The 25,161-nt window shown below is 36.0% G+C and overlaps 2 non-coding genes and 23 pseudogenes across 2 annotated transcripts; 20 read left to right on the forward strand and 5 right to left on the reverse strand.

The window, feature by feature from the left end:
• Nucleotides 1-379: 379 nt before the first annotated feature.
• LOC149590348 (5S ribosomal RNA) lies at nucleotides 380-482 on the reverse strand (annotated as a pseudogene).
• Nucleotides 483-618: 136 nt separating this feature from the next.
• LOC149590349 (5S ribosomal RNA) lies at nucleotides 619-737 on the reverse strand (annotated as a pseudogene).
• Nucleotides 738-859: 122 nt separating this feature from the next.
• Nucleotides 860-962, reverse strand: LOC149590350 (5S ribosomal RNA; annotated as a pseudogene).
• A 347-nt stretch (nucleotides 963-1,309) lies between these two features.
• On the reverse strand, nucleotides 1,310-1,412 carry LOC149590351 (5S ribosomal RNA; annotated as a pseudogene).
• A 3,969-nt stretch (nucleotides 1,413-5,381) lies between these two features.
• On the forward strand, nucleotides 5,382-5,454 carry TRNAN-AUU (transfer RNA asparagine (anticodon AUU)). The gene has a single exon. It is a non-coding gene; the product is annotated as a tRNA-Asn (tRNA).
• Nucleotides 5,455-9,341: 3,887 nt separating this feature from the next.
• TRNAN-AUU (transfer RNA asparagine (anticodon AUU)) lies at nucleotides 9,342-9,414 on the reverse strand. Its single transcript has one exon. It is a non-coding gene; the product is annotated as a tRNA-Asn (tRNA).
• Nucleotides 9,415-13,383: 3,969 nt separating this feature from the next.
• On the forward strand, nucleotides 13,384-13,486 carry LOC149590354 (5S ribosomal RNA; annotated as a pseudogene).
• Nucleotides 13,487-13,833: 347 nt separating this feature from the next.
• LOC149590355 (5S ribosomal RNA) lies at nucleotides 13,834-13,952 on the forward strand (annotated as a pseudogene).
• A 136-nt stretch (nucleotides 13,953-14,088) lies between these two features.
• Nucleotides 14,089-14,191, forward strand: LOC149590356 (5S ribosomal RNA; annotated as a pseudogene).
• Nucleotides 14,192-15,246: 1,055 nt separating this feature from the next.
• On the forward strand, nucleotides 15,247-15,365 carry LOC149590357 (5S ribosomal RNA; annotated as a pseudogene).
• A 1,086-nt stretch (nucleotides 15,366-16,451) lies between these two features.
• LOC149590358 (5S ribosomal RNA) lies at nucleotides 16,452-16,554 on the forward strand (annotated as a pseudogene).
• Nucleotides 16,555-16,676: 122 nt separating this feature from the next.
• Nucleotides 16,677-16,795, forward strand: LOC149590359 (5S ribosomal RNA; annotated as a pseudogene).
• Nucleotides 16,796-17,846: 1,051 nt separating this feature from the next.
• On the forward strand, nucleotides 17,847-17,949 carry LOC149590360 (5S ribosomal RNA; annotated as a pseudogene).
• Nucleotides 17,950-18,071: 122 nt separating this feature from the next.
• LOC149590361 (5S ribosomal RNA) lies at nucleotides 18,072-18,190 on the forward strand (annotated as a pseudogene).
• A 136-nt stretch (nucleotides 18,191-18,326) lies between these two features.
• On the forward strand, nucleotides 18,327-18,429 carry LOC149590362 (5S ribosomal RNA; annotated as a pseudogene).
• A 1,054-nt stretch (nucleotides 18,430-19,483) lies between these two features.
• On the forward strand, nucleotides 19,484-19,602 carry LOC149590363 (5S ribosomal RNA; annotated as a pseudogene).
• Nucleotides 19,603-20,434: 832 nt separating this feature from the next.
• On the forward strand, nucleotides 20,435-20,553 carry LOC149590364 (5S ribosomal RNA; annotated as a pseudogene).
• Nucleotides 20,554-20,688: 135 nt separating this feature from the next.
• On the forward strand, nucleotides 20,689-20,791 carry LOC149590365 (5S ribosomal RNA; annotated as a pseudogene).
• Nucleotides 20,792-20,913: 122 nt separating this feature from the next.
• LOC149590366 (5S ribosomal RNA) lies at nucleotides 20,914-21,032 on the forward strand (annotated as a pseudogene).
• A 1,096-nt stretch (nucleotides 21,033-22,128) lies between these two features.
• Nucleotides 22,129-22,231, forward strand: LOC149590367 (5S ribosomal RNA; annotated as a pseudogene).
• Nucleotides 22,232-22,823: 592 nt separating this feature from the next.
• Nucleotides 22,824-22,942, forward strand: LOC149590368 (5S ribosomal RNA; annotated as a pseudogene).
• A 135-nt stretch (nucleotides 22,943-23,077) lies between these two features.
• LOC149590369 (5S ribosomal RNA) lies at nucleotides 23,078-23,180 on the forward strand (annotated as a pseudogene).
• A 122-nt stretch (nucleotides 23,181-23,302) lies between these two features.
• On the forward strand, nucleotides 23,303-23,421 carry LOC149590370 (5S ribosomal RNA; annotated as a pseudogene).
• Nucleotides 23,422-23,558: 137 nt separating this feature from the next.
• On the forward strand, nucleotides 23,559-23,661 carry LOC149590371 (5S ribosomal RNA; annotated as a pseudogene).
• An 858-nt stretch (nucleotides 23,662-24,519) lies between these two features.
• Nucleotides 24,520-24,622, forward strand: LOC149590372 (5S ribosomal RNA; annotated as a pseudogene).
• Nucleotides 24,623-25,161: the final 539 nt, after the last annotated feature.

Below are 25,161 nucleotides of genomic sequence, written 5' to 3' on the forward strand. Positions count from 1 at the left end.
GTTAATATGTTAGAGGAAGTTGTACTAAATAGTTTATGTACACCATTAATATTTTTATGAATAAATATTAGATTATTATACTTAATAATTTGAAATATGTCTAACGTTTTACTTTTTGCATATAATATTTTTGTATGTGATAACCAATTCACGTTATAAATACTTCTGAGAACTCTTTTTTGCTGACTGCGCTCGACGTTGCTTAACTTCGGTGATCGGACGAGAACCGGTGTTTTCAGCGTGATATGGCCGTTGCCGAAAGTGCTAGTTAATAATTTGAATTTAATTAACCTTCATCTTTATAAAACAATATCAAAAAGAAGATATGTTTGCTTTTTTCATATCTGGTGGAATTTAAAAGAGGAAACAAAAAGGAAAAAGCCAACGGCACGAAGTGTTCCCAAGTACTGACTGCGCTCGACGCTGCTTAACTTCGGTGATCGGACGAGAACCGGTGTTTTCAGCGTGATATGGCCGTTGCCGAGAGTGCTAGTTAATAATTCGAATTTAAAGTAAGTGAGACAAATTAACCTTCATCTTTTTAAAACAATAACAAAAAGAAAATATGTTTGCTTTTTTCATATCTATTGGAATTTAAAAGACAAAAAAAAGAGAAAAAGCTAACGGCTTGCAGTGTTCCTATGTGGCCTCCCTCCCAAGCACTGACTGCGCTCGACGCTGTTAAACTTCGGTGATCGGACGAGAACCGGTGTATTCAGCATGATATGGCCGTTGCCGAGAGTGCTAGTTAATAATTTGAATTTAATTAACCTAAATCTTTATAAAACAATAACAAAATGAAGATATGTTTGCTTTTTTCATATCTGGTGGAATTTAAAAGAGGAAACAAAAAGGAAAAAGCCGACGGCACGCAGTGTTCCCAAGTACTGACTGCGCTCGACGCTGCTTAACTTCGGTGATCGGACGAGAACCGGTGTTTTCAGCGTGATATGGCCGTTGCCGAGAGTGCTAGTTTATAATTTGAATTTAATTAACCTAAATCTTTATAAAACAATAACAAAATGAAGATATGTTTGCTTTTTTCATATCTGGTGTAATTTAAAAGAGGAAACAAAAAGGAAAAAGCCGACGGCACGCAGTGTTCCCAAGTACTGACTGCGCTCGACGCTGCTTAACTTCGGTGATCGGACGAGAACCGGTGTATTCAGCGTGAAAAGGCCGTTGCTGAGAGTGCTAGTTAATAATTTGAATTTAATTAACCTTAATCTTTATAAAACAATAACAAAATGAAGATATGTTTGCTTTTTTCATATCTGGTGGAATTTAAAAGAGGAAACAAAAAGGAAAAAGCCAACGGCACCCAGTGTTCCCAAGTACTGACTGCGCTCGACGCTGCTTAACTTCGGTGATCGGACATGAACCGGTGTTTTCAGCGTGATATGGCCGTTGCCGAGAGTGCTAGTTTATAATTCGAATTTAAATTAAGTGAGACAAATTAACCTTCAAAATCCGTGACAACGATTTCTTATTGAAATTGGAATTTTAACTGTTTTTTGAATGAATATCGTTACATTTGCTTGAATTAAAGCAAAAAGTACAAAAACTATGGTTTCAGCGGTTATATTTGAAAATAGTGAAAAAATTCTCATAAAGTGCTTCTCTGGTCGAGAAACGTCGATTTTGAAAATGTAATTAAAAATCGAGGTACATTTTTATTTACTGATCAATCGAGATGAAATCGCTTTTAATGAGTATTTTATATGTATTTAAGCTAAATTCAGTCAAAAATTTGTCCAGAAAAAAATGCACTTAAAATTGTACCGAAAAAATCGCATGTTTTTTACCTTCAAGATACAAAAACCGTTACAACGATTTCTTATTGAAATTGGAATTTTGACTGTTTTTTGAATGAATATCGTTATATTTGCTTGAATTAAAGCAAAAAGTACAAAAACTATGGTTTCAGCGGTTATATTTGAAAATAGTGAAAAAAAACTCTAAATGTGCTTCTCTGGTCAAGAAACGTCGATTTTGAAAATTCTATTAAAAATCGAGGTACATTTTTATTTATTGATCAATCGAGATGACATCACTTTTAATGAGTATTTTATATGCATTTAAGCTAAATTCGGTCAAAAATTTGTCCAGAAAAAAATGCATTCAAAATTTTACCGAAAAAATGGAATGTTTTTTTTCTTCAAGATGCAAAATCCGTGACAACGATTTCTTATTGAAATTGGAATTTTAACTGTTTTTTGAATGAATATCGTTACATTTGCTTGAATTAAAGCAAAAATACAAAAACTATGGTTTCAGCGGTTATATTTGAAAATAGAGAAAAAATTCTCAAAAAGTGCTTTTCTGGTCGAGAAACGTCGATTTTGAAAATTCTATTAAAAATTGAGGTACATTTTTATTTATAGATCAATCGAGATGAAATCGCTTTAAATGAGTATTTTATATGTATTTAAGCTAAATTCGATCAAATATTTGTCCAGAAAAAAATGCATTCAAAATTTCACCGAAAAAATGGAATGTTTTTTTTCTTCAAGATGCAAAATCCGTGACAACGATTTCTTATTGAAAATTGAATTTGAACAGTTTTTTGAATGAATTTCGTTACATTTGCTTGAATTAAAGCAAAAATACAAAAACTATGGTTTCAGCGGTTATATTTGAAAATAGTGAAAAAATTCTCAAAAAGTGCTTCTCTGGTCAAGAAACGTTGATTTTGAAAATGTAATTAAAAATCGAGGTACATTTTTATTTATTGATCAATCGAGATGAAATCACTTTTAATGAGTATTTTATGTGCATTTAAGCTAAATTCGGTCAAAAATTTGTCCAGAAAAAAATGAATTCAAAATTTTACCGAAAAAATGGAATGTTTTTTTTCTTCAAGATGCAAAATCCGTGACAACGATTTCTTATTGAAATTGGAATTTTAACTGTTTTTTGAATGAATATCGTTACATTTGCTTGAATTAAAGCAAAAAGTACAAAAACTATGGTTTCAGCGGTTATATTTGAAAATAGTGAAAAAATTCTCAAAAAGTGCTTCTCTGGTCGAGAAACGTCGATTTTGAAAATGTAATTAAAAATCGAGGTTCATTTTTATTTATTGATCAATCGAGATATAATCACTTTTAATGAGTATTTTATATGTAAATAAGCTAAATTCGGTCAAAAATTTGTCCAGAAAAAAACTGCATTCAAAAAAGTACCGAAAAAATCGCATGTTTTTTTCTTCAAGATACAAAATCCATGACAACGATTTCTTAATGAAAATTGAATTTGAACAGTTTTTTGAATGAATATCGTTACATTTGCTTGAATTAAAGCAAAAAGTACAAAAACTATGGTTTCAGCGGTTATATTTGAAAATAGTGAAAAAATTCTCAAAAAGTGCTTCTCTGGTCGAGAAACGTCGATTTCGAAAATGTTATAAAAAATCGAGGGACATTTTTATTTATTGATCAATCGAGATGAAATCACTTTTAATGAGTATTGTATAGGTAAATAAGCTGAATTCGGTCAAAAATTTGTCCAGAAAAAAATGCCTTCAAAATTGTACCGAAAAAATCGCATGTTTTTTTTCCGTGACAACGATTTCTTATTGAAAATTGAATTTGAACAGTTTTTTGAATGAATATCGTTACATTTGCTTGAATTAAAGCAAAAAGTACAAAAATAATGGTTTCTTCGATTGTATTTGAAAATAGCGAATAAAGCTCAAAATGTGCTTCTCTGCTCGAGAAACGTCGATTTTTAAAATGTTATTAAAAATCGAGGTACATTTTTATTTATTTATTGATCAATCGAGATGAAATCACTTTTAATGAGTATTATATGTGCATTTAAGCTAAATTCGGTCAAAAATTTGTCCAGAAAAAAATGCATTCAAAATTTTACCGAAAAAATGGAATGTTTTTTTTTCTTCAAGATGCAAAATCCGTGACAACGATTTCTTATTGAAATTGGAATTTTAACTGTTTTTTGAATGAATATCGTTACATTTGCTTGAATTAAAGCAAAAAGTACAAAAACTATGGTTTCAGCGGTTATATTTGAAAATAGTGAAAAAATTCTCAAAAAGTGCTTCTCTGGTCGAGAAACGTCGATTTTGAAAATGTAATTAAAAATCGAGGTTCATTTTTATTTATTGATCAATCGAGATATAATCACTTTTAATGAGTATTTTATATGTAAATAAGCTAAATTCGGTCAAAAATTTGTCCAGAAAAAAACTGCATTCAAAAAAGTACCGAAAAAATCGCATGTTTTTTTCTTCAAGATACAAAATCCATGACAACGATTTCTTAATGAAAATTGAATTTGAACAGTTTTTTGAATGAATATCGTTACATTTGCTTGAATTAAAGCAAAAAGTACAAAAACTATGGTTTCAGCGGTTATATTTGAAAATAGTGAAAAAATTCTCAAAAAGTGCTTCTCTGGTCGAGAAACGTTGATTTTGAAAGTGTAATTAAAAATCGAGGTACATTTTTATTTATTGATCAATCGAGATGAAATCGCTTTTAATGAGTATTTTATATGCATTTAAGCTAAATTCGGTCAAAAATTTGTCCAGAAAAAAATGCATTCAAAATTGTACCGAAAAAATGGAATGTTTTTTTCTTCAAGATGCAAAATCCGTGACAACGATTTCTTATTGAAAATTGAATTTGAACAGTTTTTTGAATGAATATCGTTACATTTGCTTGAATTAAAGCAAAAATACAAAAACTATGGTTTCAGCGGTTATATTTGAAAATAGTGAAAAAATTCTCAAAATGTGCTTCTCTGGTCGAGAAACGTCGATTTTGAAAATTCTATTAAAAATCGAGGTACATTTTTATTTATTTATTGATCAATCGAGATGAAATCACTTTTAATGAGTATTATATAGGTAAATAAGCTGAATTCGGTAAAAAATTAGTCCAGAAAAAAAATGCATTCAAAAGAGTACCGAAAAAATGGCATGTTTTTTTTCTTCAAGATACAAAATCCGTGACGATTTCTTATTGAAAAGTGAATTTGAACAGTTTTTTGAATGAATATCGTTACATTTGCTTGAATTAAAGCAAAAAGTACCAAAAAAAATAGTTTCAGCGGTTATATTTGAATATAGTGAAAAAAATCTCAAAATGTGCTTCTCTGGTCGAGAAACGTCGATTTTGAAAATTCTATTAAAAATCGAGGTATATTTTTATTTATTGTAGCGTGAAAAGTCATAACTTTTCCACAATACCTGACAACCATTCAGTTTCTGAGCTTCCGTGGCTCAATGGTTAGCGCGTTCAGCTGTTAACCGAAAGGTTGGTGGTTCGAGCCCACCCGGAAGCGGTGTTATGGGATCTCAAATGTAACGTAAAAAGTCAGAGTTTTTCCACAATACCTGACAACCATTCAATTCCTGAGCTTCCGTGGCTCAATGGTTAACGCGTTCGGCTATTAACCAATAGGTTGGTGGTTCGAACCCACCCGGGAGCGGTGTTATGGGATCTCAAATGTAACGTAAAAAGTCAGAGTTTTTCCAGAATACCTAACGAACATTTAATTTTTGGGCTTCCGTGGCGCAATGGTTAGCGTATTCAGCTGTTAACCGAAAGGTTGGTTGTTCGAGCCCACCCGGAAGCGGTGTTATGGGATCTCAAGTGTAACGTAAAAAGTCAGAGTTTTTCCACAATACCTGAAAACCATTCAATTTCTGAGCTTCCGTGGCTCAATGGTTAGCGCGTTCGGCTGTTATCCAATAGGTTGGTGGTTCGAGCCCACCCGGGAGCGGTGTTATGGGATCTCAAATGTAACGTAAAAAGTCAGAGTTTTTCCACAATACCTGACGAACATTTAATTTTTGGGCTTCCGTGGCGCCATGGTTAGCACGCAGCGCGTTCAGCTGTTAACCGAAAAGTTGGTGGTTCGAGCCCACCCGGGAGAGGTGTTGTGGGGTCTCTGATGTAACGTAAAAAGTCACAGTTTTTCCACAATACCTGACGAACATTTAATTTTTGGGCTTCCGTGGCGCAATGGTTAGCGCGTTCAGCTGAAAACCGAAAGGTTGGTGGCTCGAGCCCACCCGGGAGAGGTGTTGTGGGGTCTCAGATGTAGCGTGAAAACTCATAACTTTTCCACAATACCTGACAACCATTCAGTTTCTGAGCTTCCGTGGCTCAATGGTTAGCGCGTTCAGCTGTTAACCGAAAGGTTGGTGGTTCGAAGCCGTGTTATGGGATCTCAAATGTAACGTAAAAAGTCAGAGTTTTTCCACAATACCTGACGAACATTTAATTTTTGGGCTTCCGTGGCGCAATGGTTAGCGCGCAGCGCGTTCAGCTGTTAACCGAAAAGTTGGTGGTTCGAGCCCACCCGGGAGCGGTGTTGTGAAGTCTCGAATGTAACGTAAAAAGGCAAAGTTTTTCCACAATACCTGACGAACATTATTTTTTGGGCTTCCGTGGCGCAATGGTTAGCGCGTTCGGCTGTTAACCGAAAGGTTGGTGGTTCGAGCCCACCCGGGAGCGGTGTTATGGGGTCTCAAATGTAACGTAAAAAGTCAGAGTTTTCCACAATACCTGACGACCATTTAATTTTTGGGCTTCCGTGGCGCAATGGTTAGCGCGTTCGGCTGTTAACCAAAATGTTGGTGGTTCGAGCCCACCCGGGAGCGGTGTTATGGGATCTCAAATGTAAGGTAAATAGTCAGAGTTTTTCCACAATAGCTGAAGACCATTTCATTTCTGAGCTTCTTTGGCTCCATGGTTAGCGCGTTCGGATGTTAACCAATAGGTTGGTGGTTCGAGCCCACGCGAGAGAGGTGTTGTGGAGTCTCAGATGTAGCGTAATAAGTCAAAACGTTTCCACAATACGTGACAAATATGTAATTTCTGAGCTCCCGTGGCTCAATGGTTATCGCGTTCGGCTGTTAACCAATAGGTTGGTGGTTCGAGCCCACCCGGGAGCGGTGTTGTGGGATCTCAAATGTAACGTAAAAAGTCAGATCTTTTCCACAATACCTGACGAACATTTAATTTTTGGGCTTCCGTGGCGCAATGGTTAGCGCGTTCAGCTGTTAACCGAAAGGTTGGTGGTTCGAGCCCACCCGGGAGAGGTGTTGTGGGGTCTCAAATGTAACGTAAAAAGTCAGAGTTTTTCCACAATACCTGACGAACATTTAATTTTTGGGCTTCCGTGGCGCATTTTTAGCGCGTTCAGCTGTTAACCGAAAGGTTGGTGGTTCGAGCCCACCCGGGAGAGGTGTTGTGGGGTCTCAGATGTAGCGTGAAAAGTCATAACTTTTCCACAATACCTGACGAACATTTAATTTCTGAGCTTCCGTGGCTCAATGGTTAGCGCGTTCGGCTGTTATCCAATAGGTTGTTGGTTCGAGCCCACCCGGGAGCGGTGTTATGGGATCTCAAATGTAACGTAAAAAGTCAGATCTTTTCCACAATACCTGACGAACATTTAATTTTTGTGCTTCCGTGGCGCAATGGTTAGCGCGTTCAGCTGTTAACCGAAAGGTTGGTGGTTCGAGCCCACCCGCGAGAGGTGTTGTGGGGTCTCAAATGTAACGTAAAAAGTCAGAGTTTTTCCACAATACCTGACGAACATTTAATATATGGGCTTCCTTGGCGCAATGGTTAGAGCGTTCAGCTGTTAACCGAAAGGTTGGTGGTTCGAGCCCACCCGGGAGAGGTGTTGTGGGGTCTCAAACGTAAAAGATCTGACTTTTTACGTTACATTTGAGATCCCATAACACCGCTCCCGGGTGGGCTCGAACCACCAACCTATTGGATAACAGCCGAACGCGCTAACCATTGAGCCACGGAAGCTCAGAAATTGAATGGTTGTCAGGTATTGTGGAAAAACTCTGACTTTTTACGTTACATTTGAGATCCCACAACACCGCTCCCGGGTGGGCTCGAACCACCAACCTATTGGTTAACAGCCGAACGCGATAACCATTGAGCCACGGGAGCTCAGAAATTACATATTTGTCACGTATTGTGGAAACGTTTTGACTTATTACGCTACATCTGAGACTCCACAACACCTCTCTCGCGTGGGCTCGAACCACCAACCTATTGGTTAACATCCGAACGCGCTAACCATGGAGCCAAAGAAGCTCAGAAATGAAATGGTCTTCAGCTATTGTGGAAAAACTCTGACTATTTACCTTACATTTGAGATCCCATAACACCGCTCCCGGGTGGGCTCGAACCACCAACATTTTGGTTAACAGCCGAACGCGCTAACCATTGCGCCACGGAAGCCCAAAAATTAAATGGTCGTCAGGTATTGTGGAAAACTCTGACTTTTTACGTTACATTTGAGACCCCATAACACCGCTCCCGGGTGGGCTCGAACCACCAACCTTTCGGTTAACAGCCGAACGCGCTAACCATTGCGCCACGGAAGCCCAAAAAATAATGTTCGTCAGGTATTGTGGAAAAACTTTGCCTTTTTACGTTACATTCGAGACTTCACAACACCGCTCCCGGGTGGGCTCGAACCACCAACTTTTCGGTTAACAGCTGAACGCGCTGCGCGCTAACCATTGCGCCACGGAAGCCCAAAAATTAAATGTTCGTCAGGTATTGTGGAAAAACTCTGACTTTTTACGTTACATTTGAGATCCCATAACACGGCTTCGAACCACCAACCTTTCGGTTAACAGCTGAACGCGCTAACCATTGAGCCACGGAAGCTCAGAAACTGAATGGTTGTCAGGTATTGTGGAAAAGTTATGAGTTTTCACGCTACATCTGAGACCCCACAACACCTCTCCCGGGTGGGCTCGAGCCACCAACCTTTCGGTTTTCAGCTGAACGCGCTAACCATTGCGCCACGGAAGCCCAAAAATTAAATGTTCGTCAGGTATTGTGGAAAAACTGTGACTTTTTACGTTACATCAGAGACCCCACAACACCTCTCCCGGGTGGGCTCGAACCACCAACTTTTCGGTTAATAGCTGAACGCGCTGCGCGCTAACCATGGCGCCACGGAAGCCCAAAAATTAAATGTTCGTCAGGTATTGTGGAAAAACTCTGACTTTTTACGTTACATTTGAGATCCCATAACACCGCTCCCGGGTGGGCTCGAACCACCAACCTATTGGATAACAGCCGAACGCGCTAACCATTGAGCCACGGAAGCTCAGAAATTGAATGGTTTTCAGGTATTGTGGAAAAACTCTGACTTTTTACGTTACACTTGAGATCCCATAACACCGCTTCCGGGTGGGCTCGAACAACCAACCTTTCGGTTAACAGCTGAATACGCTAACCATTGCGCCACGGAAGCCCAAAAATTAAATGTTCGTTAGGTATTCTGGAAAAACTCTGACTTTTTACGTTACATTTGAGATCCCATAACACCGCTCCCGGGTGGGTTCGAACCACCAACCTATTGGTTAATAGCCGAACGCGTTAACCATTGAGCCACGGAAGCTCAGGAATTGAATGGTTGTCAGGTATTGTGGAAAAACTCTGACTTTTTACGTTACATTTGAGATCCCATAACACCGCTCCCGGGTGGGCTCGAACCACCAACCTTTCGGTTAACAGCTGAACGCGCTAACCATTGAGCCACGGAAGCTCAGAAACTGAATGGTTGTCAGGTATTGTGGAAAAGTTATGACTTTTCACGCTACAATAAATAAAAATATACCTCGATTTTTAATAGAATTTTCAAAATCGACGTTTCTCGACCAGAGAAGCACATTTTGAGTTTTTTTTCACTATATTCAAATATAACCGCTGAAACTATTTTTTTTGGTACTTTTTGCTTTAATTCAAGCAAATGTAACGATATTCATTCAAAAAACTGTTCAAATTCACTTTTCAATAAGAAATCGTCACGGATTTTGTATCTTGAAGAAAAAAAACATGCCATTTTTTCGGTACTCTTTTGAATGCATTTTTTTTCTGGACTAATTTTTTACCGAATTCAGCTTATTTACCTATATAATACTCATTAAAAGTGATTTCATCTCGATTGATCAATAAATAAATAAAAATGTACCTCGATTTTTAATAGAATTTTCAAAATCGACGTTTCTCGACCAGAGAAGCACATTTTGAGAATTTTTTCACTATTTTCAAATATAACCGCTGAAACCATAGTTTTTGTATTTTTGCTTTAATTCAAGCAAATGTAACGATATTCATTCAAAAAACTGTTCAAATTCAATTTTCAATAAGAAATCGTTGTCACGGATTTTGCATCTTGAAGAAAAAAACATTCCATTTTTTCGGTACAATTTTGAATGCATTTTTTTCTGGACAAATTTTTGACCGAATTTAGCTTAAATGCATATAAAATACTCATTAAAAGCGATTTCATCTCGATTGATCAATAAATAAAAATGTACCTCGATTTTTAATTACACTTTCAAAATCAACGTTTCTCGACCAGAGAAGCACTTTTTGAGAATTTTTTCACTATTTTCAAATATAACCGCTGAAACCATAGTTTTTGTACTTTTTGCTTTAATTCAAGCAAATGTAACGATATTCATTCAAAAAACTGTTCAAATTCAATTTTCATTAAGAAATCGTTGTCATGGATTTTGTATCTTGAAGAAAAAAACATGCGATTTTTTCGGTACTTTTTTGAATGCAGTTTTTTTCTGGACAAATTTTTGACCGAATTTAGCTTATTTACATATAAAATACTCATTAAAAGTGATTATATCTCGATTGATCAATAAATAAAAATGAACCTCGATTTTTAATTACATTTTCAAAATCGACGTTTCTCGACCAGAGAAGCACTTTTTGAGAATTTTTTCACTATTTTCAAATATAACCGCTGAAACCATAGTTTTTGTACTTTTTGCTTTAATTCAAGCAAATGTAACGATATTCATTCAAAAAACAGTTAAAATTCCAATTTCAATAAGAAATCGTTGTCACGGATTTTGCATCTTGAAGAAAAAAAAACATTCCATTTTTTCGGTAAAATTTTGAATGCATTTTTTTCTGGACAAATTTTTGACCGAATTTAGCTTAAATGCACATATAATACTCATTAAAAGTGATTTCATCTCGATTGATCAATAAATAAATAAAAATGTACCTCGATTTTTAATAACATTTTAAAAATCGACGTTTCTCGAGCAGAGAAGCACATTTTGAGCTTTATTCGCTATTTTCAAATACAATCGAAGAAACCATTATTTTTGTACTTTTTGCTTTAATTCAAGCAAATGTAACGATATTCATTCAAAAAACTGTTCAAATTCAATTTTCAATAAGAAATCGTTGTCACGGAAAAAAAACATGCGATTTTTTCGGTACAATTTTGAAGGCATTTTTTTCTGGACAAATTTTTGACCGAATTCAGCTTATTTACCTATACAATACTCATTAAAAGTGATTTCATCTCGATTGATCAATAAATAAAAATGTCCCTCGATTTTTTATAACATTTTCGAAATCGACGTTTCTCGACCAGAGAAGCACTTTTTGAGAATTTTTTCACTATTTTCAAATATAACCGCTGAAACCATAGTTTTTGTACTTTTTGCTTTAATTCAAGCAAATGTAACGATATTCATTCAAAAAACTGTTCAAATTCAATTTTCATTAAGAAATCGTTGTCATGGATTTTGTATCTTGAAGAAAAAAACATGCGATTTTTTCGGTACTTTTTTGAATGCAGTTTTTTTCTGGACAAATTTTTGACCGAATTTAGCTTATTTACCTATACAATACTCATTAAAAGTGATTTCATCTCGATTGATCAATAAATAAAAATGTCCCTCGATTTTTTATAACATTTTCGAAATCGACGTTTCTCGACCAGAGAAGCACTTTTTGAGAATTTTTTCACTATTTTCAAATATAACCGCTGAAACCATAGTTTTTGTACTTTTTGCTTTAATTCAAGCAAATGTAACGATATTCATTCAAAAAACAGTTAAAATTCCAATTTCAATAAGAAATCGTTGTCACGGATTTTGCATCTTGAAGAAAAAAAACATTCCATTTTTTCGGTAAAATTTTGAATGCATTTTTTTCTGGACAAATTTTTGACCGAATTTAGCTTAAATGCACATAAAATACTCATTAAAAGTGATTTCATCTCGATTGATCAATAAATAAAAATGTACCTCGATTTTTAATTACATTTTCAAAATCAACGTTTCTCGACCAGAGAAGCACTTTTTGAGAATTTTTTCACTATTTTCAAATATAACCGCTGAAACCATAGTTTTTGTATTTTTGCTTTAATTCAAGCAAATGTAACGAAATTCATTCAAAAAACTGTTCAAATTCAATTTTCAATAAGAAATCGTTGTCACGGATTTTGCATCTTGAAGAAAAAAAACATTCCATTTTTTCGGTGAAATTTTGAATGCATTTTTTTCTGGACAAATATTTGATCGAATTTAGCTTAAATACATATAAAATACTCATTTAAAGCGATTTCATCTCGATTGATCTATAAATAAAAATGTACCTCAATTTTTAATAGAATTTTCAAAATCGACGTTTCTCGACCAGAAAAGCACTTTTTGAGAATTTTTTCTCTATTTTCAAATATAACCGCTGAAACCATAGTTTTTGTATTTTTGCTTTAATTCAAGCAAATGTAACGATATTCATTCAAAAAACAGTTAAAATTCCAATTTCAATAAGAAATCGTTGTCACGGATTTTGCATCTTGAAGAAAAAAAACATTCCATTTTTTCGGTAAAATTTTGAATGCATTTTTTTCTGGACAAATTTTTGACCGAATTTAGCTTAAATGCATATAAAATACTCATTAAAAGTGATTTCATCTCGATTGATCAATAAATAAAAATGTACCTCGATTTTTAATAGAATTTTCAAAATCGACGTTTCTTGACCAGAGAAGCACATTTAGAGTTTTTTTTCACTATTTTCAAATATAACCGCTGAAACCATAGTTTTTGTACTTTTTGCTTTAATTCAAGCAAATATAACGATATTCATTCAAAAAACAGTTAAAATTCCAATTTCAATAAGAAATCGTTGTAACGGTTTTTGTATCTTGAAGGTAAAAAACATGCGATTTTTTCGGTACAATTTTAAGTGCATTTTTTTCTGGACAAATTTTTGACTGAATTTAGCTTAAATACATATAAAATACTCATTAAAAGCGATTTCATCTCGATTGATCAGTAAATAAAAATGTACCTCGATTTTTAATTACATTTTCAAAATCGACGTTTCTCGACCAGAGAAGCACTTTCTGAGAATTTTTTCACTATTTTCAAATATAACCGCTGAAACCATAGTTTTTGTACTTTTTGCTTTAATTCAAGCAAATGTAACGATATTCATTCAAAAAACAGTTAAAATTCCAATTTCAATAAGAAATCGTTGTCACGGATTTTGAAGGTTAACTTGTCTCACTTAATTTAAATTCGAATTATAAACTAGCACTCTCGGCAACGGCCATATCACGCTGAAAACACCGGTTCATGTCCGATCACCGAAGTTAAGCAGCGTCGAGCGCAGTCAGTACTTGGGAACACTGGGTGCCGTTGGCTTTTTCCTTTTTGTTTCCTCTTTTAAATTCCACCAGATATGAAAAAAGCAAACATATCTTCATTTTGTTATTGTTTTATAAAGATTAAGGTTAATTAAATTCAAATTATTAACTAGCACTCTCAGCAACGGCCTTTTCACGCTGAATACACCGGTTCTCGTCCGATCACCGAAGTTAAGCAGCGTCGAGCGCAGTCAGTACTTGGGAACACTGCGTGCCGTCGGCTTTTTCCTTTTTGTTTCCTCTTTTAAATTCCACCAGATATGAAAAAAGCAAACATATCTTCATTTTGTTATTGTTTTATAAAGATTTAGGTTAATTAAATTCAAATTATTAACTAGCACTCTCGGCAACGGCCATATCATGCTGAATACACCGGTTCTCGTCCGATCACCGAAGTTTAACAGCGTCGAGCGCAGTCAGTGCTTGGGAGGGAGGCCACATAGGAACACTGCAAGCCGTTAGCTTTTTCTCTTTTTTTTGTCTTTTAAATTCCAATAGATATGAAAAAAGCAAACATATTTTCTTTTTGTTATTGTTTTAAAAAGATGAAGGTTAATTTGTCTCACTTACTTTAAATTCGAATTATTAACTAGCACTCTCGGCAACGGCCATATCACGCTGAAAACACCGGTTCTCGTCCGATCACCGAAGTTAAGCAGCGTCGAGCGCAGTCAGTACTTGGGAACACTTCGTGCCGTTGGCTTTTTCCTTTTTGTTTCCTCTTTTAAATTCCACCAGATATGAAAAAAGCAAACATATCTTCTTTTTGATATTGTTTTATGAAGATGAAGGTTAATTAAATTCAAATTATTAACTAGCACTTTCGGCAACGGCCATATCACGCTGAAAACACCGGTTCTCGTCCGATCACCGAAGTTAAGCAACGTCGAGCGCAGTCAGCAAAAAAGAGTTCTCAGAAGTATTTATAACGTGAATTGGTTATCACATACAAAAATATTATATGCAAAAAGTAAAACGTTAGACATATTTCAAATTATTAAGTATAATAATCTAATATTTATTCATAAAAATATTAATGGTGTACATAAACTATTTAGTACAACTTCCTCTAACATATTAACAAGAACAAACAATATTTTAGAATGCCACCAATGCAAAACCTCAAAAAAGCTTAACTCAATCTCTTATGCAGGAGTAAAACAATACAACCAAATTTATTTACTTATATGTGATACCAAATCCTTCAATTTAGTTAAAAAAAAACTTAAAATACATATACTTAATGGCAGTGTGTAGCCATCTTTGATCTATTTGTTTATTTATTTTTTATTTATATATTTAGTTATTCCTGATTTTAATTGTTTTATTTAAAGAAGAACCATAACTCGTTTATATTTTATATTAAACGAAGTAAAAAAGTCTTGTTTTCCAATAGATATTAAACTATATTCATGTACATGCAAAACTTTATTTTAATTTTAATTTATATTTTTTATGTTCATTCTCTTTTAATGTTCTTTATTTCATTTTGTTGTCCAATTGACGTTAATCTTAAAAAATTTAAGGAGGGCAATAAGTCGCTTGAAGACTTGGTCCCTCCCCATGACCTTTTGTACAAAACTATGACAAATAAACTTTGAAACTTTGAAACTTTGAACACTGCGTGCCGTTGGCTTTTTCAATTTTATTTCATCTTTTAAATTCCACCAGATGTGAAAAAAGCAAACATATCTTCTTTTTGATATTGTTTTATAAAGATGAAGGTTAATTAAATTCAAATTATTAAATAGCACTCTCGGCAACGGCCATATCACGCTGAAAACACCGGTTCCCGTCCGATCACCGAAGTTGAGCAGCGTCGAGCGCAGTCAGTACTTGGGAGGGAGACCACTTAGGAACAATGCGTGCCGTTGGCTTTTTCACTTTTTTTCCTCTTTTAAATTCCAATAGATATGAAAAAAGCAAACATGTTATCTTTTTGTTATTGTTTTAACAAGATGAAGGTTAATTTGTCTCTCTTAATTTAAATTCGAATTATTTTCTAGCACTCTCGGTAACGGCCATATCACGCTGAAAACACCGGTTCTTGTCCGATCACCGAAGTTAAGCAGCGTCGAGCGCTGTCAGTACTTGGGAACACTGGGTGCCGTAGGCTTTTTCCTTTTTGTTTCCTCTTTTAAATTCCACCAGATATGAAAAAAGCAAACATACCTTCATTTTGTTATTGTTTTATAAAGATTAAGGTTAATTAAATTCAAATTATTAACTAGCACTCTCAGCAACGGCCTTTTCACGCTGAATACACCGGTTCTCGTCCGATCACCGAAGTTAAGCAGCGTCGAGCGCAGTCAGTACTTGGGAACACTGCGTGCCGTCGGCTTTTTCCTTTTTGTTTCCTCTTTTAAATTCCACCAGATATGAAAAAAGCAAACATATCTTCATTTTGTTATTGTTTTATAAAGATTTAGGTTAATTAAATTCAAATTATTAACTAGCACTCTCGGCAACGGCCATATCACGCTGAATACACCGAGTCTCGTCCGATCACCGAAGTTAAGCAGCGTCGAGCGCAGTCAGTGCTTGGGAGGGAGGCCACATAGGAACACTGCAAGCCGTTAGCTTTTTCACTTTTTTTTGTCATAATAGATATGAAAAAAGCAAACATACTTTCTTTTTGTTATTGTTTTAAAAAGATGAAGGTTAATTTGTCTCACTTAATTTAAATTCGAATTATTAACTAGCACTCTCGGCAACGGCCATATCACGCTGAATACACCGGTTCTCGTCCGATCACCGAAGTTAAGCAGCGTCGAGCGCAGTCAGTGCTTGGGAGGGAGGAAACATAGGAACACTGCAAGCCGTTAGCTTTATCACTTTTTTTGTCTTTTAAATTAAAATAGATATGAAAAAAGCAAACATATTTTCTTTTTGTTATTGTTTTAAATAGATGAAGGTTAATTTGTCTCACTTAATTTAAATTCGAATTATTAACTAGCACTCTCGGCAACGGCCATATCACGCTGAAAACACCGGTTCTTGTCCGATCACCGAAGTTAAGCAGCGTCGAGCGCAGTCAGTACTTGGGAACACTGCGTGCCGTTGGCTTTTTCCTTTTTGTTTCCTCTTTTAAATTCCACCAGATATGAAAAAAGCAAACATATCTTCATTTTGTTATTGTTTTATAAAGATTTAGGTTAATTAAATTCAAATTATTAACTAGCACTCTCGGCAACGGCCATATCACGCTGAATACACCGGTTCCCGTCCGATCACCGAAGTTAAGCAGCGTCGAGCGCAGTCAGTGCTTGGGAGGGAGGCCACATAGGAACACTGCAAGCCGTTAGCTTTTTCACTTTTTTTTGTCTTTTAAATTCCAACAGATATGAAAAAAGCAAACATATCTTCATTTTGTTATTGTTTTATAAAGATTAAGGTTAATTAAATTCAAATTATTAACTAGCACTCTCGGCAACGGCCTTTTCACGCTGAATACACCGGTTCTCGTCCAATCACCGAAGTTAAGCAGCGTCGAGCGCAGTCAGTACTTGGGAACACTGCGTGAAGTTGGCTTTTTCCTTTTTGTTTTCTCTTTTAATTTCCACCAGATATGCAAAAAGCAAACATATCTTCTTTTTGTTATTGTTTTATAAAGATGAAGGTTAATTAAATTCAAATTATTATCTAGCACTCTCGGCAACGGCCAAATCACGCTGAATACACTGGTTCTCTTCCGATCACCGAAGGTTAGCAGCGTTGAGCGCAGTCAGTATTTGGGAAGGAGGCCACTTAGGAACACTGCTTGCCGTTAGCTTTTTCACTTTTTTTTGTCTTTTAAATTCCAATAGATATGAAAAAAGCAAACATATTTTCTTTTTGTTATTGTTTTAAAAAGATGAAGGTTAATTTGTCTCACTTAATTTAAATTCGAATTATTAACTAGCACTCTCGGCAACGGCCAAATCACGCTGAATACACTGAATCTCGTCCGATCACCGAAGTTAAGCAGCGTCGAGCGCAGTCAGTACTTGGGAACACTGGGTGCCGTTGGCTTTTTCCTTTTTGTTTCCTCTTTTAAATTCCACCAGATATGAAAAAAGCAAACATATCTTCATTTTGTTATTGTTTTATAAAGATTAAGGTTAATTAAATTCAAATTATTAACTAGCACTCTCAGCAACGGCCTTTTCACGCTGAATACACCGGTTCTCGTCCGATCACCGAAGTTAAGCAGCGTCGAGCGCAGTCAGTACTTGGGAACACTGCGTGCCGTCGGCTTTTTCCTTTTTGTTTCCTCTTTTAAATTACACCAGATATGAAAAAAGCAAACATATCTTCATTTTGTTATTGTTTTATAAAGATTTAGGTTAATTAAATTCAAATTATAAACTAGCACTCTCGGCAACGGCCATATCACGCTGAAAACACCGGTTCTCGTCCGATCACCGAAGTTAAGCAGCGTCGAGCGCAGTCAGTACTTGGGAACACTGCGTGCCGTCGGCTTTTTCCTTTTTGTTTCCTCTTTTAAATTCCACCAGATATGAAAAAAGCAAACATATCTTCATTTTGTTATTGTTTTATAAAGATTTAGGTTAATTAAATTCAAATTATTAACTAGCACTCTCGGCAACGGCCATATCATGCTGAATACACCGGTTCTCGTCCGATCACCGAAGTTTAACAGCGTCGAGCGCAGTCAGTGCTTGGGAGGGAGGCCACATAGGAACACTGCAAGCCGTTAGCTTTTTCTCTTTTTTTTGTCTTTTAAATTCCAATAGATATGAAAAAAGCAAACATATTTTCTTTTTGTTATTGTTTTAAAAAGATGAAGGTTAATTTGTCTCACTTACTTTAAATTCGAATTATTAACTAGCACTCTCGGCAACGGCCATATCACGCTGAAAACACCGGTTCTCGTCCGATCACCGAAGTTAAGCAGCGTCGAGCGCAGTCAGTACTTGGGAACACTTCGTGCCGTTGGCTTTTTCCTTTTTGTTTCCTCTTTTAAATTCCACCAGATATGAAAAAAGCAAACATATCTTCTTTTTGATATTGTTTTATGAAGATGAAGGTTAATTAAATTCAAATTATTAACTAGCACTTTCGGCAACGGCCATATCACGCTGAAAACACCGGTTCTCGTCCGATCACCGAAGTTAAGCAACGTCGAGCGCAGTCAGCAAAAAAGAGTTCTCAGAAGTATTTATAACGTGAATTGGTTATCACATACAAAAATATTATATGCAAAAAGTAAAACGTTAGACATATTTCAAATTATTAAGTATAATAATCTAATATTTATTCATAAAAATATTAATGGTGTACATAAACTATTTAGTACAACTTCCTCTAACATATTAACAAGAACAAACAATATTTTAGAATGCCACCAATGCAAAACCTCAAAAAAGCTTAACTCAATCTCTTATGCAGGAGTAAAACAATACAACCAAATTTATTTACTTATATGTGATACCAAATCCTTCAATTTAGTTAAAAAAAACTTAAAATACATATACTTAATGGCAGTGTGTAGCCATCTTTGATCTATTTGTTTATTTATTTTTTATTTATATATTTAGTTATTCCTGATTTTAATTGTTTTATTTAAAGAAGAACCATAACTCGATTATATTTTATATTAAACGAAGTAAAAAAGTCTTGTTTTCCAATAGATATTAAACTATATTCATGTACATGCAAAACTTTATTTTAATTTTAATTTATATTTTTTATGTTCATTCTCTTTTAATGTTCTTTATTTCATTTTGTTGTCCAATTGACGTTAATCTTAAAAAATTTAAGGAGGGCAATAAGTCGCTTGAAGACTTGGTCCCTCCCCATGACCTTTTGTACAAAACTATGACAAATAAACTTTGAAACTTTGAAACTTTGAACACTGCGTGCCGTTGGCTTTTTCAATTTTATTTCATCTTTTAAATTCCACCAGATGTGAAAAAAGCAAACATATCTTCTTTTTGATATTGTTTTATAAAGATGAAGGTTAATTAAATTCAAATTATTAAATAGCACTCTCGGCAACGGCCATATCACGCTGAAAACACCGGTTCCCGTCCGATCACCGAAGTTGAGCAGCGTCGAGCGCAGTCAGTACTTGGGAGGGAGACCACTTAGGAACAATGCGTGCCGTTGGCTTTTTCACTTTTTTTCCTCTTTTAAATTCCAATAGATATGAAAAAAGCAAACATGTTATCTTTTTGTTATTGTTTTAACAAGATGAAGGTTAATTTGTCTCTCTTAATTTAAATTCGAATTATTTTCTAGCACTCTCGGTAACGGCCATATCACGCTGAAAACACCGGTTCTTGTCCGATCACCGAAGTTAAGCAGCGTCGAGCGCTGTCAGTACTTGGGAACACTGGGTGCCGTAGGCTTTTTCCTTTTTGTTTCCTCTTTTAAATTCCACCAGATATGAAAAAAGCAAACATACCTTCATTTTGTTATTGTTTTATAAAGATTAAGGTTAATTAAATTCAAATTATTAACTAGCACTCTCAGCAACGGCCTTTTCACGCTGAATACACCGGTTCTCGTCCGATCACCGAAGTTAAGCAGCGTCGAGCGCAGTCAGTACTTGGGAACACTGCGTGCCGTCGGCTTTTTCCTTTTTGTTTCCTCTTTTAAATTCCACCAGATATGAAAAAAGCAAACATATCTTCATTTTGTTATTGTTTTATAAAGATTTAGGTTAATTAAATTCAAATTATTAACTAGCACTCTCGGCAACGGCCATATCACGCTGAATACACCGAGTCTCGTCCGATCACCGAAGTTAAGCAGCGTCGAGCGCAGTCAGTGCTTGGGAGGGAGGCCACATAGGAACACTGCAAGCCGTTAGCTTTTTCACTTTTTTTTGTCATAATAGATATGAAAAAAGCAAACATACTTTCTTTTTGTTATTGTTTTAAAAAGATGAAGGTTAATTTGTCTCACTTAATTTAAATTCGAATTATTAACTAGCACTCTCGGCAACGGCCATATCACGCTGAATACACCGGTTCTCGTCCGATCACCGAAGTTAAGCAGCGTCGAGCGCAGTCAGTGCTTGGGAGGGAGGCCACATAGGAACACTGCAAGCCGTTAGCTTTATCACTTTTTTTGTCTTTTAAATTAAAATAGATATGAAAAAAGCAAACATATTTTCTTTTTGTTATTGTTTTAAATAGATGAAGGTTAATTTGTCTCACTTAATTTAAATTCGAATTATTAACTAGCACTCTCGGCAACGGCCATATCACGCTGAAAACACCGGTTCTTGTCCGATCACCGAAGTTAAGCAGCGTCGAGCGCAGTCAGTACTTGGGAACACTGCGTGCCGTTGGCTTTTTCCTTTTTGTTTCCTCTTTTAAATTCCACCAGATATGAAAAAAGCAAACATATCTTCATTTTGTTATTGTTTTATAAAGATTTAGGTTAATTAAATTCAAATTATTAACTAGCACTCTCGGCAACGGCCATATCACGCTGAATACACCGGTTCCCGTCCGATCACCGAAGTTAAGCAGCGTCGAGCGCAGTCAGTGCTTGGGAGGGAGGCCACATAGGAACACTGCAAGCCGTTAGCTTTTTCACTTTTTTTTGTCTTTTAAATTCCAACAGATATGAAAAAAGCAAACATATTTTCTTTTTGTTATTGTTTTTAAAATGATGAAGATTAATTTGTCTCACTTAATTTAAATTCGAATTATTAACTAGCACTCTCGGCAACGGCCATATCACGCTGAAAACACCGGTTCTTGTCCGATCACCAAAGTTAAGCAGCGTCGAGCGCAGTCAGTACTTGGGAACACTGGGTGCCGTTGGCTTTTTCCTTTTTGTTTCCTCTTTTAAATTCCACCAGATATGAAAAAAGCAAACATATCTTCATTTTGTTATTGTTTTATAAAGATTAAGGTTAATTAAATTCAAATTATTAACTAGCACTCTCGGCAACGGCCTTTTCACGCTGAATACACCGGTTCTCGTCCAATCACCGAAGTTAAGCAGCGTCGAGCGCAGTCAGTACTTGGGAACACTGCGTGCCGTTGGCTTTTTCCTTTTTGTTTTCTCTTTTAATTTCCACCAGATATGCAAAAAGCAAACATATCTTCTTTTTGTTATTGTTTTATAAAGATGAAGGTTAATTAAATTCAAATTATTATCTAGCACTCTCGGCAACGGCCAAATCACGCTGAATACACTGGTTCTCTTCCGATCACCGAAGGTTAGCAGCGTTGAGCGCAGTCAGTATTTGGGAAGGAGGCCACTTAGGAACACTGCTTGCCGTTAGCTTTTTCACTTTTTTTTGTCTTTTAAATTCCAATAGATATGAAAAAAGCAAACATATTTTCTTTTTGTTATTGTTTTAAAAAGATGAAGGTTAATTTGTCTCACTTAATTTAAATTCGAATTATTAACTAGCACTCTCGGCAACGGCCAAATCACGCTGAATACACTGAATCTCGTCCGATCACCGAAGTTAAGCAGCGTCGAGCGCAGTCAGTGCTTGGGAGGGAGGCCACATAGGAACACTGCAAGCCGTTAGCTTTTTCACTTTTTTTGTCTTTTAAATTCCAACAGATATGAAAAAAGCAAACATATTTTCTTTTTGTTATTGTTTTAAAAAGATGAAGGTTAATTTGTCTCACTTAATTTAAATTCGAATTATTAACTAGCACTCTCGGCAACGGCCATATCACGCTGAAAACACCGGTTCTTGTCCGATCACCGAAGTTAAGCAGCGTCGAGCGCAGTCAGTACTTGGGAACACTGGGTGCCGTTGGCTTTTTCCTTTTTGTTTCCTCTTTTAAATTCCACCAGATATGAAAAAAGCAAACATATCTTCATTTTGTTATTGTTTTATAAAGATTAAGGTTAATTAAATTCAAATTATTAACTAGCACTCTCGGCAACGGCCTTTTCACGCTGAATACACCGGTTCTCGTCCAATCACCGAAGTTAAGCAGCGTCGAGCGCAGTCAGTACTTGGGAACACTGCGTGCCGTTGGCTTTTTCCTTTTTGTTTCCACTTTTAAATTCCACCAGATATGAAAAAAGCAAACATATCTTCATTTTGTTATTGTTTTATAAAGATTTAGGTTAATTAAATTCAAATTATTAACTAGCACTCTCGGCAACGGCCATATCACGCTGAATACACCGAGTCTCGTCCGATCACCGAAGTTAAGCAGCGTCGAGCGCAGTCAGTGCTTGGGAGGGAGGCCACATAGGAACACTGCAAGCCGTTAGCTTTTTCACTTTTTTTGTCATAATAGATATGAAAAAAGCAAACATACTTTCTTTTTGTTATTGTTTTAAAAAGATGAAGGTTAATTTGTCTCACTTAATTTAAATTCGAATTATTAACTAGCACTCTCGGCAACGGCCATATCACGCTGAATACACCGGTTCTCGTCCGATCACCGAAGTTAAGCAGCGTCGAGCGCAGTCAGTGCTTGGGAGGGAGGCCACATAGGAACACTGCAAGCCGTTAGCTTTATCACTTTTTTTGTCTTTTAAATTAAAATAGATATGAAAAAAGCAAACATATTTTCTTTTTGTTATTGTTTTAAATAGATGAAGGTTAATTTGTCTCACTTAATTTAAATTCGAATTATTAACTAGCACTCTCGGCAACGGCCATATCACGCTGAAAACACCGGTTCTTGTCCGATCACCGAAGTTAAGCAGCGTCGAGCGCAGTCAGTACTTGGGAACACTGCGTGCCGTTGGCTTTTTCCTTTTTGTTTCGTCTTTTAAATTCCACCAGATATGAAAAAAGCAAACATATCTTCATTTTGTAATTGTTTTATAAAGATTTAGGTTAATTAAATTCAAATTATTAACTAGCACTCTCGGCAACGGCCATATCACGCTGAATACACCGGTTCCCGTCCGATCACCGAAGTTAAGCAGCGTCGAGCGCAGTCAGTGCTTGGGAGGGAGGCCACATAGGAACACTGCAAGCCGTTAGCTTTTTCACTTTTTTTTGTCTTTTAAATTCCAACAGATATGAAAAAAGCAAACATATTTTCTTTTTGTTATTGTTTTTAAAATGATGAAGATTAATTTGTCTCATTTAATTTAAATTCGAATTATTAACTAGCACTCTCGGCAACGGCCATATCACGCTGAAAACACCGGTTCTTGTCCGATCACCGAAGTTAAGCAGCGTCGAGCGCAGTCAGTACTTGGGAACACTGGGTGCCGTTGGCTTTTTCCTTTTTGTTTCCTCTTTTAAATTCCACCAGATATGAAAAAAGCAAACATATCTTCATTTTGTTATTGTTTTATAAAGATTAAGGTTAATTAAATTCGAATTATTAACTAGCACTCTCGGCAACGGCCTTTTCACGCTGAATACACCGGTTCTCGTCCAATCACCGAAGTTAAGCAGCGTCGAGCGCAGTCAGTACTTGGGAACACTGCGTGCCGTTGGCTTTTTCCTTTTTGTTTTCTCTTTTAATTTCCACCAGATATGCAAAAAGCAAACATATCTTCTTTTTGTTATTGTTTTATAAAGATGAAGGTTAATTAAATTCAAATTATTATCTAGCACTCTCGGCAACGGCCAAATCACGCTGAATACACTGGTTCTCTTCCGATCACCGAAGGTTAGCAGCGTTGAGCGCAGTCAGTATTTGGGAAGGAGGCCACTTAGGAACACTGCTTGCCGTTAGCTTTTTCACTTTTTTTTTGTCTTTTAAATTCCAATAGATATGAAAAAAGCAAACATATTTTCTTTTTGTTATTGTTTTAAAAAGATGAAGGTTAATTTGTCTCACTTAATTTAAATTCGAATTATTAACTAGCACTCTCGGCAACGGCCAAATCACGCTGAATACACTGAATCTCGTCCGATCACCGAAGTTAAGCAGCGTCGAGCGCAGTCAGTGCTTGGGAGGGAGGCCACATAGGAACACTGCAAGCCGTTAGCTTTTTCACTTTTTTTTGTCTTTTAAATTCCAATAGATATGAAAAAAGCAAACATATTTTCTTTTTGTTATTGTTTTAAAAAGATGAAGGTTAATTTGTCTCACTTAATTTAAATTCGAATTATTAACTAGCACTCTCGGCAACGGCCATATCACGCTGAAAACACCGGTTCTTGTCCGATCACCGAAGTTAAGCAGCGTCGAGCGCAGTCAGTACTTGGGAACACTGGGTGCCGTTGGCTTTTTCCTTTTTGTTTCCTCTTTTAAATTCCACCAGATATGAAAAAAGCAAACATATCTTCATTTTGTTATTGTTTTATAAAGATTAAGGTTAATTAAATTCAAATTATTAACTAGCACTCTCGGCAACGGCCTTTTCACGCTGAATACACCGGTTCTCGTCCAATCACCGAAGTTAAGCAGCGTCGAGCGCAGTCAGTACTTGGGAACACTGCGTGCCGTTGGCTTTTTCCTTTTTGTTTCCACTTTTAAATTCCACCAGATATGAAAACACATTTAACAAAATTAAATGGTTGTCAGGTATTGTGGAAAAATTATGACTTTTCACGCTACATCAGAGACCCCACAACACCTCTCCCGGGTGGGCTCGAACCACCAGACTTTCGGTTAACAGCTGAACGCGCTAAAAAATGCGCCACGGAAGCCCAAAAATTAAATGTTCGTCAGGTATTGTGGAAAAACTCTGACCTTTTACGTTACATTTGAGACCCCACAACACCTCTCTCGGGTGGGCTCGAACCACCAACCTTTCGGTTAACAG

Source organism: Phalangium opilio, unplaced genomic scaffold, assembly GCF_054372755.1.
Source record: "Phalangium opilio isolate 3A_F unplaced genomic scaffold, DU_Popi_V2 ptg000505l_1, whole genome shotgun sequence".
Classification (NCBI taxonomy): Eukaryota; Metazoa; Arthropoda; class Arachnida; order Opiliones; family Phalangiidae; genus Phalangium; species Phalangium opilio.